Here is a 19407-nt window from a genome sequence, read left to right as displayed (position 1 = left end):
AATATTTTTTACTAAGCACTGCATCTCATATATGTTCAAAGGTTAATGTGAGTTTGGTTTATTTTGTTCTCTTCTGTTAATTAAGACTGTTTCGTGTCGAAACATAGCGAGTTTGTTTCATATTATGTCAATATTGTGATAATGAAAATTTCAGATAACAATTCTCATATTGTTGCTTTTGGAAAAGACCCCCTTTTTTCTCGATGGAAACACTTTCTATATTAATTGTATTCCATATATCAACTAATTTACGCCTTATTTGCCATGCATGGCGTTGACAGTGTTTTTAAGTTTTTTCTACTTGTGTGTCATACACCATTGGTGTCGGCAGCCTCTTTTTTGAAAGACAGACCAAACGGACTTATTACCTTGTAGCATGTGTAAGAGATCATGTTATATTACCTTTGCTAGAATATTTTTTTCTAAGCAAATTAACAATATTACACAGTTATCACAACGGACTAAGCTATTTAAAATAAGAATATAAAATATGATTGATCATTTTATATCAACACCAACACTTTTTGGTCAGAAAAAAACGAGCCGCGTCTTTACGGTCACAAGACAAACATTTCTGGCCGTAAGCATTACTTTTTTTACGTGTACAGACTATTCATTGATAATTATTCATAATATTACAATGGGATTGAATTGCAATATATATTTCCGACCTACGGTTCCTTCGTTAACATATAGTATTTGAGGGGGTTAACAAATTGTCGTAGAGAAAACACACTTATTTCCTTAAATTTCCTGTTTACAAAACTTAGAATTTTTTCGAAAAACTAAGGATTTCTTATGCCAGGCATAGATCACCTTAGCCATATTTGACACAACTTTTTGGAATTTTGGATCCTCAATGCTCTTCAACTTTTTACTTGTTTGGCTTTATAAATATTTCGATATGAGCGTCACTGATGAGTCTTATGTAGACGAAACGCGCGTCTGGCGTACTAAATTATAATCCTGGTACTTTTGGTAACTTTTTAAACAACTGGGTCGATGCCACTGCTGGTGGACGTTTCGTCCCCGAGGGTATCACCAGCCCAGAAGTCAACATTTCGGTGTTGACATGAATATCAATCTTGTGGTCATTTTTATAAATTTTCTGTTTACAAAACTTTCTTTTTTCTTATTTTCTTATTCCAGGCATAGATTACCTTAGCCATATTTGGCACAACTTTTTGGAATTTCGGATCCTCAATGCTCAACTTTGTACTTGTTTGGCTTTATAAATATTTCGATATGAGCGTCACTGATGAGTCTTATGTAGACGAAACGCGCGTCTGGCGTACTAAATTATAATCCTGGTACTTTTGGTAACTTTTTAAACAACTGGGTCGATGCCACTGCTGGTGGACGTTTCGTCCCCGAGGGTATCACCAGCCCAGAAGTCAACATTTCGGTGTTGACATGAATATCAATCTTGTGGTCATTTTTATAAATTTCCTGTTTACAAAACTTTCTTTTTTCTTTTTTTCTTATTCCAGGCATAGATTACCTTAGCCATATTTGGCACAACTTTTTGGAATTTTGGATCCTCAATGCTCTTCAACTTTGTACTTGTTTGGCTTTATAAATATTTCGATATGAGCGTCACTGATGAGTCTTATGTAGACGAAACGCGCGTCTGGCGTACTAAATTATAATCCTGGTACTTTTGGTAACTTTTTAAACAACTGGGTCGATGCCACTGCTGGTGGACGTTTCGTCCCCGAGGGTATCACCAGCCCAGTAGTCAACATTTCGGTGTTGACAAGAATATCAATCATGTGGTAATTTTTATAAATTTCCTGTTTACAAAACTAGAATTTTTTCGAAAAACTAAGGATTTTCTTATTCCAGGCATAGATTACCTTAGCTATATTGGCACAACTTATTGGAATTTTGGATCCTCAATGCTCTTCAACTTTGTACTTGTTTGGCTTGATAAATATATCGATATGAGCGTCACTGATGAGTCTTATGTAGACGAAACACGCGTCTAGCGTACTAAATTATAATCCTGGTACTTTTGGTAACTAAGTTATATGTAAGTCAGTCTGCTCTTGCTGCACGATATTGGCCGGTTTGGAGTTATCTGTAAAATATTACTACACATTTTGAAGAATTGTTAGAATTTTCTTTTCTCAAAAACATCTAGTATATTGTATATACTGGTAATAAATAGGTTCAACATTTGAATGAACAATCGTTACTGAGACACATGTCTAAGTTCACTGAATAAAAATGAAAGAATAATTTAGAGTAAAATCAAAAGTGAACTTTGCACTAAATACAGAAGAAACTATATGCCTACATATGTAGTAATTGTTATTTTTTTTTAGAAAATACAAAATAGAAATAAACTTGTTGTTGATAGGTATTTCACAGTTCAGCAAAAAAGTATACCATCAAAAGAATTTCGCTACAAATCCTCTCACTGCTACTTCGTATTTGGTCTTCCTGACACCGGAAGGGATTCGATACAATTTCTCGTACTGTTTCGTCGTATTTAGTGTTTCTTAAGTCGGAGGAGTTCAACATGTTGAATAAAATTCCCCTCACTATTTCTGAATATTTGGAGTTCCGGTCAATGCGAAAATACATATATGGCAGACTATTGGATCTGAAGATCTTAACTAGTATTTTCTTGTAAGAGTTGAAAAAAAACAATATTTAAGTATCAAATTAAGACAATAAAATATGTCCTTTTAATCTTAAGATATAAAACAAATGACATTAAACTTTGGTAAACTCCCAACAGACCAATAAACTGACAGAGTTAGATATCAACCGAACATTTATCAAATTTATTACAATTTTAGTTTAACGGGAAATGAGACCTCGAATATCGGAACTACGCCCTTGATTGTCATGTGGTAAATGTTTTTTCCTTGTATCTTGAATTTCTGCTCTCACTAGGAAAATGATATAAAGTCAATTCAACATTGTTGATAAATCAATTAACCAACGTTTGAATTAAAGGGGTATATCTTTTGTTCAGGGAGATAACTCTTTAAATCAGTTTAATGCGTTTTTAATATATTTTATGCATTCACCTGAAACAGATTTTAAAAAATCTATGTAACTTACAAGATTACAATTTGGTTATGAAAATTGTTGACTAAAACGTACTGATGATTTTAAGAATTATTCCCCTTTGATTAGGTCTACCTACTTAAATGGCTGTCTAAGACAAAGGCATGTTAAGTCATCCCTACTTTAAATTAAAAAAAAACACATCACATAGATATTCACCGTATAGAATCTTTTGCTTCAAATAAAATTTAAAAAAAAACAAGGATAAAAAAGCAGTTTCCTAGTTTACATCACAACACAATACTAAGGTTATAGAAAATCATTTCAGTATGTGGTGATTTTTTTGTATATGATAATACATACAGGTATTATTAAATCGTTTTTTTTTAAAGTGATTATTTTCGAAGGGTTAAATATTTCGCAGTGGTGTCTTGCCATGGCTTTGTTTGGACTTGTTTGGACTTGTTAGTTTGCATTTTGGCCTTGAATGTTTGTCCCTTATATTTTATTAAATCCCGCTATAAATGATGGCACCTGTCCTAAGTCAGGAATCTTATGTACAGTAGTTGTCGTTTGTTAATGTAATTTATACGTGTTTCTCGTTTCTCGTTTTTTTTTTATAGATTAGACCGTTGGTTTTCTCGTTTGAATAGTTTTACACTAGTAATTTTGGGGACCTTTATAGCGTGTTGTTCGGTGTGAGCCAAGGATCCGTGTTGAAGGCCGTACATTGACCTATTATGGTTTACTTTTATAAATTGTTATTTGGATGGAGAGTTGTCTCATTGGCACTAACACCACTTCTTCCTACATCTAATGATTAGTTATTTGGTTCTCGAGTGTAACCATGGTAACGTTATTACGCAACTTTCATTCTTAGTGAACTTCTCATTTGAATTTTCGTCGGAGTTAAGATTTAATTTAACAGGTAATCAATATACTCAGTGTTGCTCGGTACACAGTATTATTTATTGCTCCGTTCAGATTTTATTAAATCCCACAGGTTATCAACATACACTGTCTTGCTCCGTTCAGAGTTGGTTATTAACATACTCAGTCTTGCTCCATTCAGAGTTGATTGAATCCAACAGGTTATCAACATACTTAGTATTGCTCCGTTCAGAGTTTTTTTTTTATCCCAAAGGTTATCAACATACTCGGTATTGCTTCAATCAGAGTTTATTTAATCCTATAGTGTATCAACTTTAACATCGGCAAACTATCATGAATTTTTATGTGTCGTCTTAATTTTTTAAACATAAATACTAGTAAACATTGCTAAACTTAGTGATTCGAAGGCATTATGATTAATATTTACACTTTGATTATAATTTAATCTGTATTTCATGTTACTTTAATAATTCATCAGTTTAGTCACAGTTTTTATTTCATTTTGTCTTATTACAGACACAAGTACTGTATCACCAAACATACCAATAGCACTGTATCGGTATCTATGTTTAAGTTTTGGATAAAATCGAATGTGTGTGTCGTGTAAAATGTATTTACTTTGATAGTAAATAATTGTATTCACAGTTTTTATTTCATTTATTCTTATTACAGACACTGTAACACCAAACATATCAATAGCACTGTATCGTTATCTATGTCAACATATAGTAGGATCAGAAGATCATGTTAAACAAATCAGAAAGATGAACGCTATCAGGGACAATTTACCAAGTATCAAGGAAGGAACAATTATAACTAGTGGAAGTTTTGGGGAAGGACTGGATATGCGAGGCAGCGATTTTGACATAATGTATGTTTCAAGTATCTTAGAGGTTTATGAAGATGTAAAACCCAAGTTTATTCAAAATATTACATATTTTTCCATGGAAAGAGACGATGTTAAACCTGGTTATGCTCAATTGGAATTAGGTTATTGCCAATTCCCGAGAGAATGGTTAAAATGGTGTGAAGAACAAAATGGTAAACTTAACTTGTCGAGTACATTGTATAAACAACTGGGTATCAACGATTATCCTGTTACGATTCATGGACCTTGTATATCTGACCGGACAGGATATGTTGACATTGCTTTGTGTTTACACTGTAAAACTTGGATATCTCCTGCAGTACAGTGGATCACAAGATCTAATAATTCATGGCCGAGTCATAATGTCAAGCAAAGTATCATAAAACACGGCGTACTTTTTGTACCGATCGGTGTTGAGGGCTCACCAAAAGAAGATCTAGAATGGCGAGTATCGTTTTCAGTTGCTGAAAAATTTCTTATTAATACCTTCACACACACTCAACTATTGTGCTATGCTCTCTTAAAAATTGTATTGAAAGATGTAATAGCTTCTTTCTCCGAATGTGAAGATTTGCTTTGTTCTTACTTCCTGAAAACAATTGTGTTCTGGATATCTGAAGAACTGCCACAATCCGTATGGAAACCTGATTGTATTATTCAATGTTTTATGCGATGTTTCAGCAGGCTGGTTTATTGTGTTGAGTACTCAGTTTGTTTAAATTACTTCATTCCAGAGAACAACATGTTCGAGAACAAAATTGTTGGCCATTCTCGTGAAGTACTTTTAGAAAAATTATATGTGTTGCATAGTTATAATTGGCGATGTATTTTATTTTCTGATCAAAATACATAACAATAATTTATCAATTTGTAATTTCCACATCGAACCGCATACACTATTTGCAAAAGACGTAGAAAAAATATTCACAACAACGTTATTGCATTTTGCAAATGATACCTTTACATTCAAGACATCGAATATTGTGTGTGAAAGAATAATGATGTCACTTTTTTCTTCTGACTCTTCTACTTGTAAAGACATATATAAGTTCTACATATCAAAGTGGTGTCATTTCCATGCCGAGCTTGAACCACTCATTAGTACAATAAGTAATAATAAATATCAATACCAAGAGTACAAATATTGCCTTAGTACTGTCATAGGCAGTATCTATCATGACGCTGTATCTGGGTGGCTGATGGTTTCTACTCTTTTCTATAAGACAAAACAGTACAGTAAAGCCTTATTCGTCGTCAGGTATTCTTTATCGAAATGTACTACCGAAAAACTGTGCTACGGGATGACTTTATCGGATATCCATTACCAGTTGCTTAAACTACAAACATTTCAGAAAAAGAGTTTAGTGTTTTTGCTGAAAACATTGCTTGTGGACGAAGTACTATTTCAGGAGAATTCTATGTTAATACCAGATGAACTTCAAATGAACCAATTGAATAAAATTTGTAGATTTCCATCTACAGCGTATGCTTATTTCCTTAATTTCCTTTGTTATTATCATCTTAATGATGTCAGACAATGCCAGGATTCGCTCCATGGTTTACAACTGGTTATAGATGAAAGTTATTTAATGGTGAATGATAAAATGAAAGCAAGAGCTTATAATCTTTTAGGCATTGCTCAACAGTTATTAGGCGATACGGAATCCACGAGACAGGCATTTTTACAATCAGTTAAATTATTCCCGGACGAATTGTACAATTCTGCTGTAAAGAGACTTTTGTTAATAGGTTAATTGTGACATCTGTCCATACAGTTGAACTTCTGAAATTGTGATATTGATTATTTTTTTGTGCATAAAGCAGAATATGAACTTGGTGGACCAGCATGACACTAAAGAATGACGAACAATATATATCATGTATAAATATTAGGGATGTCAAAAGATCTGAAATGTCATACTCGGATAAAAATGAATGATAACAAAAATGATATAACAAGAATGAGACTTCAACATATTTCAGTGAGACGACAAATGAATATATCCTAACCGCCTCAATTAATATGTTCTTGATTTTGTTCTATCATTACTCCTGCAACGTACATGTACAGTCAGCGGACAAAAGTGAGATCATATCATTTCAATTCAAATCAATACTTAAAAAATAAAATAGAACCAATGTTCTACAAGACTGATTTATATGAAATACATGTAAATACAATAAGATGTAGAAATGGTTTTATTTTTTTTATTTGGCCAAGATATTATAACGGCTCGTTTTAATTATCTGACGAGGTGAACACAAAAAAAAATATGTAAAGAAAAGTTTGCTATGTATTCTAACCAAATAAGACAATAACAATGAAAACCAATGAGTAAACAAAGACTCACAAAACCAAAGGACATTTACATCCACAGTTATAAAAATCATAAATATTTGCATTTGTGTTTACATGTAACCTTTTAGAAAATAAAAACGTACGACACGAGAATTATGGTCAAATAAACAATAACTATTCCAACATTTCTACAACTAATCGTAGATATTTTATGAATATCCCTCAAAAAGTTATTCGGTAATATTTATGTGAACAACAAAAAATGATACATTTTTTGAGTGGGAGTTCAATTTTGTCTAGTGACTTAAACTATTATTGTGAACATGTGTTTTTAATGTTTTCTGTGGCTTTTAATTAGAGGCATGTGTTTTTAAATGTGATGAAAAAGATCGAAATGTACATTTGCTGTAAGTGATGAATTTATCTAGTAGAACCAAACATGTAACCCATAATTTCGAATGACTTGAAGGCTTGTGTCGAGTTACTACGACTTTGAACTATCGAGTTCTGCCTGTTCAGTAGCAAACACTAAAATTATCGAATATAAAGCCTGTTTGTTTACATTATTTGTTTTTCTATAAAACGGTAAAACGTTCGGGAATGCAATGAAATGGCGAATCATATATGTATCACAACGTAAAAATATTTTTTTGGCTTTCACAACTGCTATTATAGATTATCATTAGTCATCTCAACGAGATTCTTTTTTCTCGCTTGAGCTGGTATAGCGAAAGCGAGAAAAGCAATTGAGTTGAGATGACCAATGATAACGCTTATTGCTATATTACCTATTATGACGTTTTTAATTTCATTGACAACAGGCTCGTATGCACTTAGTTTCTAGTGATAATTTGTCATATCACTCGGCTGCACTGAGAACATTTTTTTGTAAAAAAGCAATTATAACAAGTGAAAATAAAGTTGGCTTTCACAACTTTAACATCCTTATATAGGTTATGCCTTATGTTAAATGTTAATTGATGGTTTAATTGATATCTATCAGTATTCAAATGGTAATCGATAGGCTATGATCTGACTATGCTTCTTTAATTCGAACAGTGATGTTGTTATACTATAGTAATCGACTGTATGTTACACAGTGAACAATTGTCATATCAATGAGTGTTTGTCTGTTTTTCAGCAACGGCAAATACTCTTCAATTGGTATATGATCTCTTAGTTTTTTCGTTACGTCTTTCGTTGAATTCTTAATAGCCTCGGCTCTTTCTATTTAGATTGAGACATGTAGTTATTTGTAACGATGTTCTGTTACAACAATGTCCAATGTATACTTTTTTAAAACAAATACATTTGTGGACTGCTGACGAAACCCCTGTATAGCATCAACGTTTACAGAAAAAAAAAACACTTTTCACACCTGAATTCATCACTGTGATACAGCAGTAACTGTTTTATATGTTATCGTATTTCTAATTTTGACAACATTTAAAATGACTCAAGCATAACATCACGTAGGTGTTAATGAAAAATCCTCTCGAAAAGGAAACGAAAGTTGATTTTAAGTAGACACATAATTCTCACTTAAACCACTACAAACAAAAAAACAATTTATTTATATATTTTAACAAATCTAAACATATCAAGGGCATCATTCGGATTATTGACGTCTTATTACGATGATTTTATTTTCTTCAAGTGATATAGGAAATCAGTTTGTTTATGATGCATGATTCTGTGTGGATTCGAGTAATTTGTAAAATGTTACTACATAATTTGTGCACTTTTTATAATTTTAGTAAATATGAAATAGGTTCACCGTTTCAAGATGAACAGAGTAATAAAGCTAACAATTATGAATAAAACTGACCGACAGCAACATACTCAATCACATCATTCATCCTGTCATTTAAACAAGGGAGAGCATTGAAAATAGAATTGAACTTTGCACTTAATATTAACACCAACACGGAAGAAACTAATTTTTTTTCTGAGTATAGAATGTTTATACAAAAGAGGGACGAAAGATACAAAAGGGACAGTCAAACTCATAAATCTAAAACAAACTGACAACGCCATGGCTAAAAATGAAAAGGACAAACAGAAAAACAATAGTACACATGACACAACATAGAAAACTTAAGAATAAACAACACGAACCCCTCCAAAAACTAGGGGTGATCTCAGGTGCTCCGGAAGGGTAATATAGGTTCATACAACTAAAAACAAACTTTCTGTTCATGAGTAATTTACAGATAACTCAGTCCTTTGAGAATGTGTTACCATCTAACGTTAGCAAATTTATTTACGTATCTCTTTTTCATTCACGTGTCACGTGATTAAATCCTCCAATACTAAAAGATAACATTAGTCATTACAAACCTGTTAAATATTCATATTCATGAAAAGGGAACAGAATTGCACGTACGACATTAAGAAGTGAAATCACAAAAATACAAAACTCCGAGGAAATTTCAAGAGCTAAACCACAACAAACGAATGGATAACAGATGTTATAGTCCTGACTTTTTCTTAGCAATGATGGATAAAACCTGTTTTTTTCAGCTAGCTGAACCTTTCACTTAGTTACATCCAATTCCATAATATTGACATCGATGGGTGAAAAAAAACCAAACAGACATAAAAGATTTTAACGAGAGAAATTTATGTTTTACTGAAAAATTATTACATATTATTTTCAATATCACAAACTATTCAAAACATTTACTAAATTTTATCATGTATAAGGACATCATTCGTAAATATAGCTCAACATGCAGACTTATACGCTCAGGTATTCCACATTTATTTTTTTAGGGAAATATACTTATAAAGCAGAAACATGTCAGTATTCACCTCCGAAGCTAACACAACCTTTAAATAGACTTATTAAGAAGAAATATAGTTACGATCCTGTTGTCAGGTCATTAAAGATTGCATATTTTGGCATTAATATTGATTCACTTATAGGTTCTTTCCATCAGAACTAAATACATTTATTTTAAAAAAAAACCAGCTGTTGGCATGACACGGGTTAGTATGGCGTTCATTATCAATGAACTAGTATTTATATTTGTTAATGAGACGCCTCCGGGTGCGGGAATTTCTCGCTACATTGAAGACCTTTTGGTTGGGTGACCTTCTGTTGTTGTCTTTCCTATGGTCGGTTTGTTGTCTCTTTGACACATTCCCTATTTCTATTCTCAATTCTATAATAGGGAAAATATATCATAATCCTAATCACTTCAAAGACAAAACAAATATGTAACAAAGAAGTACAAAATGACAGATAGGAACATATTTGACACTGAATTTAAAACAACCATGACTCGCTCAATGAAAAAGTAAAATAGCAAAAATACCGAACTCCAATGGAAATTTAAGTTTAGCAGAAAAAAAAGTTCTATGCAAACAGTGAAATCACAAAAATACTTCTCTTTGTGGAAAGTTAAAAACACAAAGTGTCTTATCAAATAACAATAATAACAAAATAAAAAGCCCAAACACATCAAACGAACGGATTACAACAGTTTACTGTGATATTTCTGACTTGGAACGGGCATTTTCTTATGTAGAAAATGGTGGATTGAATCTGGTTGTATAGCTAACTAAACCTCTCACTAGTATGCCAAACTTTCGAACAGCGGTATTCTACTCTTGTCTTTATTTATGTGCTTTTGAATGAATAGACTTGAGAAATTTGGTATGAGTGGTGCCAATGGAGCATGATTGATGTGTACGGCAAACATGTATATATTGTGCCGTTCGGTGTGAGCCAAGGCTCTGTGTTGAAGGTCGTACTTTGAACAATAATTAGTAACTTTTTTATACATTGTTTCTTGAATGGAGAGCTATTTCCTTTGCCCGCATATCATATTTTCTTACTTATACTGGAAACTGACTTATTTTTGAGACTTGTTTTTTTCTGACGTCTTTAACGAGTAGAAAAATAACACGAATATAAAACGTCGCAAATATGTAAAACTTGTATTTCTCCATATCTATCTACCTGAAGTAAATTTGAGATTCACGTATTTAAATCGCCATGAAATCGGTTAGAAAAGGTTAAACGCGAAAAAAAAACTATCCTAAAAAATAGGATGGCTTATTGTAAGATATGATGTTATCATGTTGAGTGTATCGACCTTGCTCCGTTCAGATTTTTATAAAATCCCACATCTTCTCAACATACGCGATCTAGCTCAGTTCATAGTTTATATGCCAGCTTTAGCTTACATAGTTTTGAACCCCAAGGGTGACTGGGGTATAGAAATATGGTCACTTGGTCTTCTCCCGACCGGCAGTAAAACACTTGCCGAAGTGGGGCGTCCGTTTGGCTGTGCGGGATGTATCAAGTTCGCAGTCACGTCCGGTCAGAAGGGGGACGTTAAATCCGATGCCTCGTGTAAAGAGAGTGCCACGCTCTTTGCACGTTAAGAACCCTTGCAACAACTCTTTAAGGGGTCCGTAGGTGGCCTGTTGCAAGGCAAAATTTCTGACCCTATCCAATATACCCTCATTTTCAAGTGGCAGTCCAAATTTCCCTGACCATCATCCCAGATGGCCGCTATTGTATCAACCTACCTATTGTATTTATTGTGAACTTGTTCTCGTCCTGAATATGCATGAAATATTTGCCACTGGACGTTAAGCAACCAACAATCAATCAATCAATCAATGGTAGAAGCATCGTTTTTGAATAAAGAACGATAACTCTCTCTACACGACCCATCTGAAAAGTTTCGTCACTCTCGTTAAATCTCGTACGATTTTTTTAATGGCGGCCGAATTTAACGTTTCAACGCGAACTTGAAAAAACGGGACAGATCGGAATAATTTTGATGTTAAATACGACATGAATTTTTATATGTTTACAAAAACAAGAATTCAGAAATTTTCGTAACTTGTGTAGTTGATTTAAATTTTATTGTTCCACCATGACCACGGAAATTACCGAAGTTAGGACAACAACATCTGACGCCATGTTTCGTCTGCTTTGACTTTCCATAATATCAGTGAGGTCAAATTACCTAAATAATCTCAGGTACTTAATTTAAAGGTCAAAGAATCATATTTCGATAACACATTTAGCGTAAAAGTTCCGTCCAGTCATGGGAACACAGAAAAAACCTCCGCAAGCAATACATTTCGATTTTTTTTTAAATGGCCATGCGGCATGCGGGGTTAAATCCGGTGCACTGGTTGACCATGACTACTTATCAGCTGCTTATGTTCATCTGCCGCATAATTCCCCACATCAAGGAACAGGGATAATGACGTTGGTTATACTGTTGAATGTGATCACGGTTATTCATGTAGCCAGTGGCGAATACAGAACTTTTCAAGGGGGCCCCGCTGACTCACTGACTGACCTGAAAAGGGGGGGGGGCTCCAGTCATGCCCTATATAATCAACAGTTTTTAACACGAAAGAAGGGGAGGGGGCTGGATCTGCCTATGGTAGCACACAGACTAATTCAAAACTTAACAAAAGTTTAAAACAAAAAAAGAAATATTCAAATAATTCACAATCTTCTAATTCTGATCAATTCTGTACTTTCTTTGGTAAACTAAACTCTCAACAAATCTTTTCATTGAGTATGTCACATATCAGATATCTACCTTATAAGTCCTAGGAGATGGACACTGTTTTGTTTTCTCTCTCTAAGTTTAATACAAAAAAATGAGGCTTGAGTCTGAGTAGTACATTTAGTACTGTCAGAGACATATATACACATATATGTGTCTAAAAATATATATTATAGAAAAAAGGATCTATTTATTCACCTTTTTTCCCTATAACACATACTATAACACCAACCATATAAATAGAACTGTATCGTTATCTGTGTCAACAAATAGAAGGATCAGAAAATTATGTTCTTATTATCTTGTTTACACTGTAAAATGTGGGTATATCCTGCAGAATAGTGGATCAAACGATCAAATAATTCATGACCGAGTTATAATGTCAAACAAAGTAACATAAAACACGGAGTACTTCTTGTACCGATCGGAGTAAATGCATCCACACAGAAAGATCTAGAATGGCGAATATCTTTTTCAGTTGGTGAAAAATTTCTCATTAACACCTTTAAACACACTCAGCTACTGTGCTATGCTCTCTTAAAAATTATTTTTAAAGATGTAACAGCTATACTTTCTCCGATAGTGATGATTTACTCTGTACTTACTTACTAAAAACTAAAAAACAAATTGTGTTCTGGATATCTGAAGAACTGCCACAATCCGTATGGAAACCTGATCACATTGTTCCTTGTTTTATGCGATGTTTTAGCAGGCTGATTTATTGTGTTGAGCACATTACTTCATTCCAGAGAACAGTATGTTCGAGAACAAAATTGTGGGCCGTCCTCGTAAAGTACTTTTAGACAATTTATATATGTTGCTTTGTTTTTGTTTACATATTGTCACATATACAAAGCCACCATCAAAGGACACGATTTCATGACTATAGAAACACGAGTAATACACGTGGTTAATATTGCATCTTTTAATTAGATAGTATTTTCACACCTTGTGATAAACAAAGCAATAAAAGTAGGGTACACTTTCACACCTAGTGATATACAAAGCCATAAAAGTAGGGCACACTTTCACACCTAGTGATATACAAAGCCATAAATGTAGGGCACGCTTTCACACATGAAAGGTTGACATACGATTTATTATATATCATGAAACAAGAAGGTGTATATCATTCGTCGAAATGAAAGAAATCCACAATCATAATACATGACTATATAAACTAAAATCTTAATCATTGTTCTCATAGAGCAGACAACGCAAGACTCCACAACATCAACTATAAACTAAAATTTACGAATCTATACACGATGAGACATACTAGCCACGACAGCAAGTTAGAGATTATACGGCTGTATAAAAAGTCCTACAAGAACACAGAGATTAAAGTGTCATTAGAGTCACAGGGTGTGTCCATTTGCAAACAGTTTGTTAGCTATTGGGTGCAGCAATTTCGAAATGGCAAGTTTGATGCAAATTTATCACCGACCAAGTGCAAAAAGTTCAACAAGCTTTCAAGAGCAGATGTACGCCTCTTCAGCAAGACGTTAGCCAAAAAACCATGTACGACCAGCCGACAGCTTTACCGATTTTTGAAACAGAAAGGATCTTAGATCAGTCTTACAACAACGAAAAGAGCAATATTTCATGCTGGCTATACCAACACAAAGCCAAAGTATGCTCAAATGGTTCGACATGTTAACAAAGAGAAGAGGATCAACTTCTGCAAGACTCTCATTGCAGCAGACGACCAATTTGAAGACATCATATTTACGGACGAGTGTTCCGCACAGTTGCACAACAACAAAGTAAAATTTTACCGAAAAATAACAGCTAACCGACCGTCAATACCTAAGCCAAGGCATCCATTGATAGTACATTTATGGGCTGTCTTCAGCAAGAGAGGAGCTACTCCAATTCTCATATTTGACGGTATCATGACAGGAGAGTAATTTACGAACGCCATCCTCAAAGATGAAGCTCTGCCATTCATCAACAGAAACTTTGCGGATCATCATCGTTTCCAGATGGACAACGACCCCAAACACCGGTCCAGGGTTTCTATAGACTTCATGGTTGCAAATGACATCAACTGATGGAACGACTGGCCTTCAGGTAAGTGTGTCTCATTATAATCTTTTTTGATTAGATAATGGTAATTTGATATGAAGGGTACCGTTAATGTTGTGACAGTTCGATATTTTTTCCAGTACTAGTACTAATAATGTATTTTATTATTGATGTCATTTTATAAGAAGATGCGGTATGAGTCTCCATCCAATTCAAAATTTGTAAAAGTAAACAATTAAAAGTCAAAGTATGGTGTGTCACAATTTATCACATTATATGCTGTACAATATCTCGTGTGGGTTACATTGTCATAATAAATTATAATTGTTTATTGTAAATACCCCCGCTCCCATCCCTGTTGTCTTCAACAATATGCAGTGCTACCAATGTTACGCGTTAAGATATACTTTTTGGTTTGATTTTTCATTGACATGACTTTTTGTGTAATTCAAAACAATTCATATTTTTTCATACACATACATGTACAATGAAGTAAATAATGGCCATAAATCTAAAAAAACCTGTGGAGTGCATCTACATAACCAATCAAATTAACCTCTATGTTTATGTTCTACAGAAAGTGCAGATTAACCCCATTGAAATGGTGTGGAGCCAACTCAATAGGTACCTAGCCAAAAAGACCTTGTTCACAAAAGAAGACCTCATAAACTCTATCCGTGAATTCTGGTCGGTGTACATGACCAAAGATCAGTGCAGTGCGTACATTGATCACATTTTCAAAGTGGTACCAGTGTGCATACTTATGAAAGGTCAAGCAAGTTACTTTAATAACTTGTTTTGGTCACCGGATCTTGAGGAAAAACAGAAAATGTGCCTGTAAACAGTCATCTGTAGAACAAATTTCCGCAATGGACGTAACATAAAAGATGATTTTTACGTGCATAAAACCTGGAAAGGTAGTGTGTATTGGACATTCTCACTAAAAACTCACATGTTTAATTATAAATATTGTACATTTGTATTATGATGCTCATGCATCCTTGCAAGGAATAATGATTGGTAAAAATGACTAACGTCTAATGTCTATTGTAATGTATTTCAGATAAAAAAAAATTATAACTTTAAATACTAATGTTATGCTGAGGAAGACTTATGTTGTTAACTTTTATGAACGTTCGTTAACTTATGTTAGAAATAATAATATTTATTTTTATGACTATTTGTAATTTATGCTGACAATAATAATATTGTATATATCTTGTATAGGTGTAATACCACCAAATCATGGTACGTCACATCCGGTTGTAAATGTACGAAAGTAGGTCTAAATAAATATTCCCTTGAATTTGGCAGTTGTAGAAAATTAACCCTGCATTTCAATGCACCTAAATTACATAAACATGTATGTTGGGTGTCTGAAAGCATCATTTTTTTTTTATTTGATGGTCTTATAAAATATTTTTGAAAGTTAAGGTTACAAAGTTACCAAAGCAGGTAACCAGTAAATAACAGTTTAAAAATTGGGTTGTTTACTTCCGTTGATGGTTACTTTCTTATATGCAATGAAATGTAGTATAAAATTTTTACTGTAGCACTGAAAGGATTAAACTATATTCATGCAAAGTATTTCTTTGGTTGAAATAAAGGTAAATACTGTACAATTTTTTTTTAAATGCCAATTTAACAAAGACTAATAGGGGAAAATCAATGGTGGTATTACACCTATAGTCTTGTCATTTATACTGGATAAACATGGAATAGAGAATTTGAGGTAAACCTGTCAATGAGATTGCTTTAACATACCAGACAGATAAATGATAACAAATAAAAATGAGAGTATGAATTTGTACATGTACATCCATGATACATCCAACACACAACAACTCAAATCCCGATGGCATACAAGGGCGAATCCAGTCATTTTTACCTTGCTCTTTGCACGTTAAGAATCCGTGTAACAACTCTTTGAGTTGTCCGTAGGTGGCCTGTTGCAAGGCAAATTTCTGTCCCTTTATTTCCATACACCAAATATAGTTGACCTATTGCATATAGTATAAGAAAAATAATCCAAAACTCAAAAACTTAAATTTGACCAATGAACCATGAAAATGAGGTCAAGGTCATGTACACCTTACAATCATTTCATACACCAAACATAGTAGACCTATTAGTAGCTCATAATAGGTAACATAGTAGCTCCTTTAAATAAACTTATTCTAAAGGGTTACCTATTCCACACTGGATTAAGATCATTGAATATTGTTTTTATTGGTATAAATATTGATTTTGTAATCAGTAAATTAAAAGCTAACTAAATATTACTAGTATGTTATATACATATTCATGGATCTACAATCTGTCGATACCTGTAACTTGGCATTGCACAAGGTCATGTTTTTTCTCTGGCTGTTTATGACGTCTTTTCACTAAATCCATTGGATGTTGGATGTGTACGGATTGATAGTTTAGTCTTAGATGCATGATTTTTTTATTAGTTGTTAGTGGCTTTGCACTAGCTGTCAGATAACTCTCAGATCTGTTTATTGTGTCTTTTTGTGTCGGATGTATAAGTACCCGCCCACGTCCACTTGTATTTTTGTCCATCTGATTTTTATAGTTCGTTCTTATGTTGTACTGTTATACCACTGTCCCAGGTTAGGGGGAGGGTTGGGATCCCGCTAACATGTTTACCCCCGCCACATTATTTATGTATGTGCCTGTCCAAAGTCAGGAGCCTGTTATTCAGTGGTTGTCGTTTGTTTATGTGTTACATATTTGTTTTTTCGTTCATTTTTTCACATAAATAAGGCCGTTAGTTTTCTCGTTTGAATTGTTTTATATTGTCTTATAGGGGCCTATTATAGCTGACTATGCGGTATGGGCTTTGCTCATTGTTGAAGGCCGTATGGTGACCTATAGAGTTGTCTCATTGGCAATCATACCACATCTTCTTTTTTATATACTATTGCATATAGTATAAGAAAAACAGATCAAAACACAAAAACTTAACTATAATCACTGAACCAAGAAAATCAGATCAAGGTCAGATGACACCTACAAGTTGGACATGTAAACCTTACGGTCCTCCCATACACCGAATATACTAGACCTATTGCTTATAGTATCTGAGATATGGACTTGATCACCAAAACTTAACCTTGTTCACTGATCCATGAAATGAGGTCAAGTGAAAACTGCCTGACGGGCATGAGGACCTAACAAGGTACGCAACTGCCAAATATAGTTATCCTATAACTTATAATAAGAAAGAATTTAACATTACATTTGAAGTAGTCACTGAACCATGAAAAGGAGACCAAGGACATTGGACATGTGACTGACGGAAAGTTCGTAACATGAGGCATCTATATACAAAATATGAAGCATCCAGGTCTTCCCCCTTCTAAAATATAAAGCTTTTAAGAAGTTAGCTAACACCGCCGCCGTTGCTGTAGCCGCCGCCTGATCAATATCCCTATGTAGAGCTTTCTGCAACAAAAGTTGCAGGCTCGACAAACAAACTAGATTTACGGTAGGAATATAGTTTTAATCAAAAGGTTACACAAGATGCATATATACTCATTATATATAATCTCGGTAAAATATCAACCAATATCATATATTTATTTGAGAAAACCAAACAGAGTAGAATTTGAATCTAATATTTACTGAGTCATTTCTTTTAAAAGGATTCCTCATAGCTGACAAATACTAGTATACAAGAAACCATAAGAAGAAACAATCCTGCTATTATATAAGTCTATACAAAAAGGACATATAAAATTATATAAAACTCCAAGATGAGATGATGGTAACTGTCGATCAAAATAATTTAGAGATGATGGTAACTTTTATATAACACGAGTTTTTTTCAATCATACAATGTTAAACATCACTATACATCAAATGAAATACAATAACCTATCTTAACTGAAACCACTATAATATCTTTATTTAAAGAGAGTAACTCATTTGGATTAAACCAATTTTCAATAAGGCTCTCTACATGCATACAATGTTAACAATATGAATAAAAAATAATTAATCTACTATTACACACATGTAAACAATAGACGTATATAAAGTAATATACAACAACAACAAAAACAACTATGGTATACATTGTGGCTTAACTTATAAATTCAACACTTTTAAAAATAAAATGACTTGTAAGAGTTTTTAAATGCAGATATGCTTTTTGATTTTTTAATTTCACTGGACAGTGAATTTCACACTTTTGGACGACTAAAAGAAAAACTTGATTTGTATAATTCTGTATTTGATTTAGGGACAATAAAATTATTCGATGATGAAAGTCGAGTATTGTACGATTGTTTACTACTTGTAGGCACAATAAGATTGGATAAATATTTTGGTGCCAGTTGGTGTTTTGATTTATACATTAATAATGATTTGTGGTAAAATGTTCTCTTAGTAACAGGAATAATTCCAGATTCCTTAAATAGTTCAATAGATGGTTTACGAATATCGTGTTCGTTTAAAATAATTCTAGCTGCCCTTTTTTGCAATTTTAGTAAACTGTCAACTAAAAACTTGTTACAGTTTCCCCATACTGAAACAACAGTAATCCAAATGTGGAAGAATATACGCATATATACTTTCATTAATCTTTTGGCCATTAATGGATACATTTAATGTGTCATTACACATCACAGACAGTTTTTGTTTTGAACCTATACACATTGTTTTAGTTTTTGACACATTAACTAACATTTTGTTTTCATCAACCCATTGACAAATATTTTCTAATACAACATTGCGTGTCTGACTTA

The sequence above is a fragment of the Mytilus edulis genome, chromosome 11 (assembly GCF_963676685.1).
Source record: "Mytilus edulis chromosome 11, xbMytEdul2.2, whole genome shotgun sequence".
Taxonomy (NCBI): domain Eukaryota; kingdom Metazoa; phylum Mollusca; class Bivalvia; order Mytilida; family Mytilidae; genus Mytilus; species Mytilus edulis.
The sequence above is the reverse complement of the archived record's forward strand: the minus strand, read 5'-3'. Positions refer to the sequence as shown.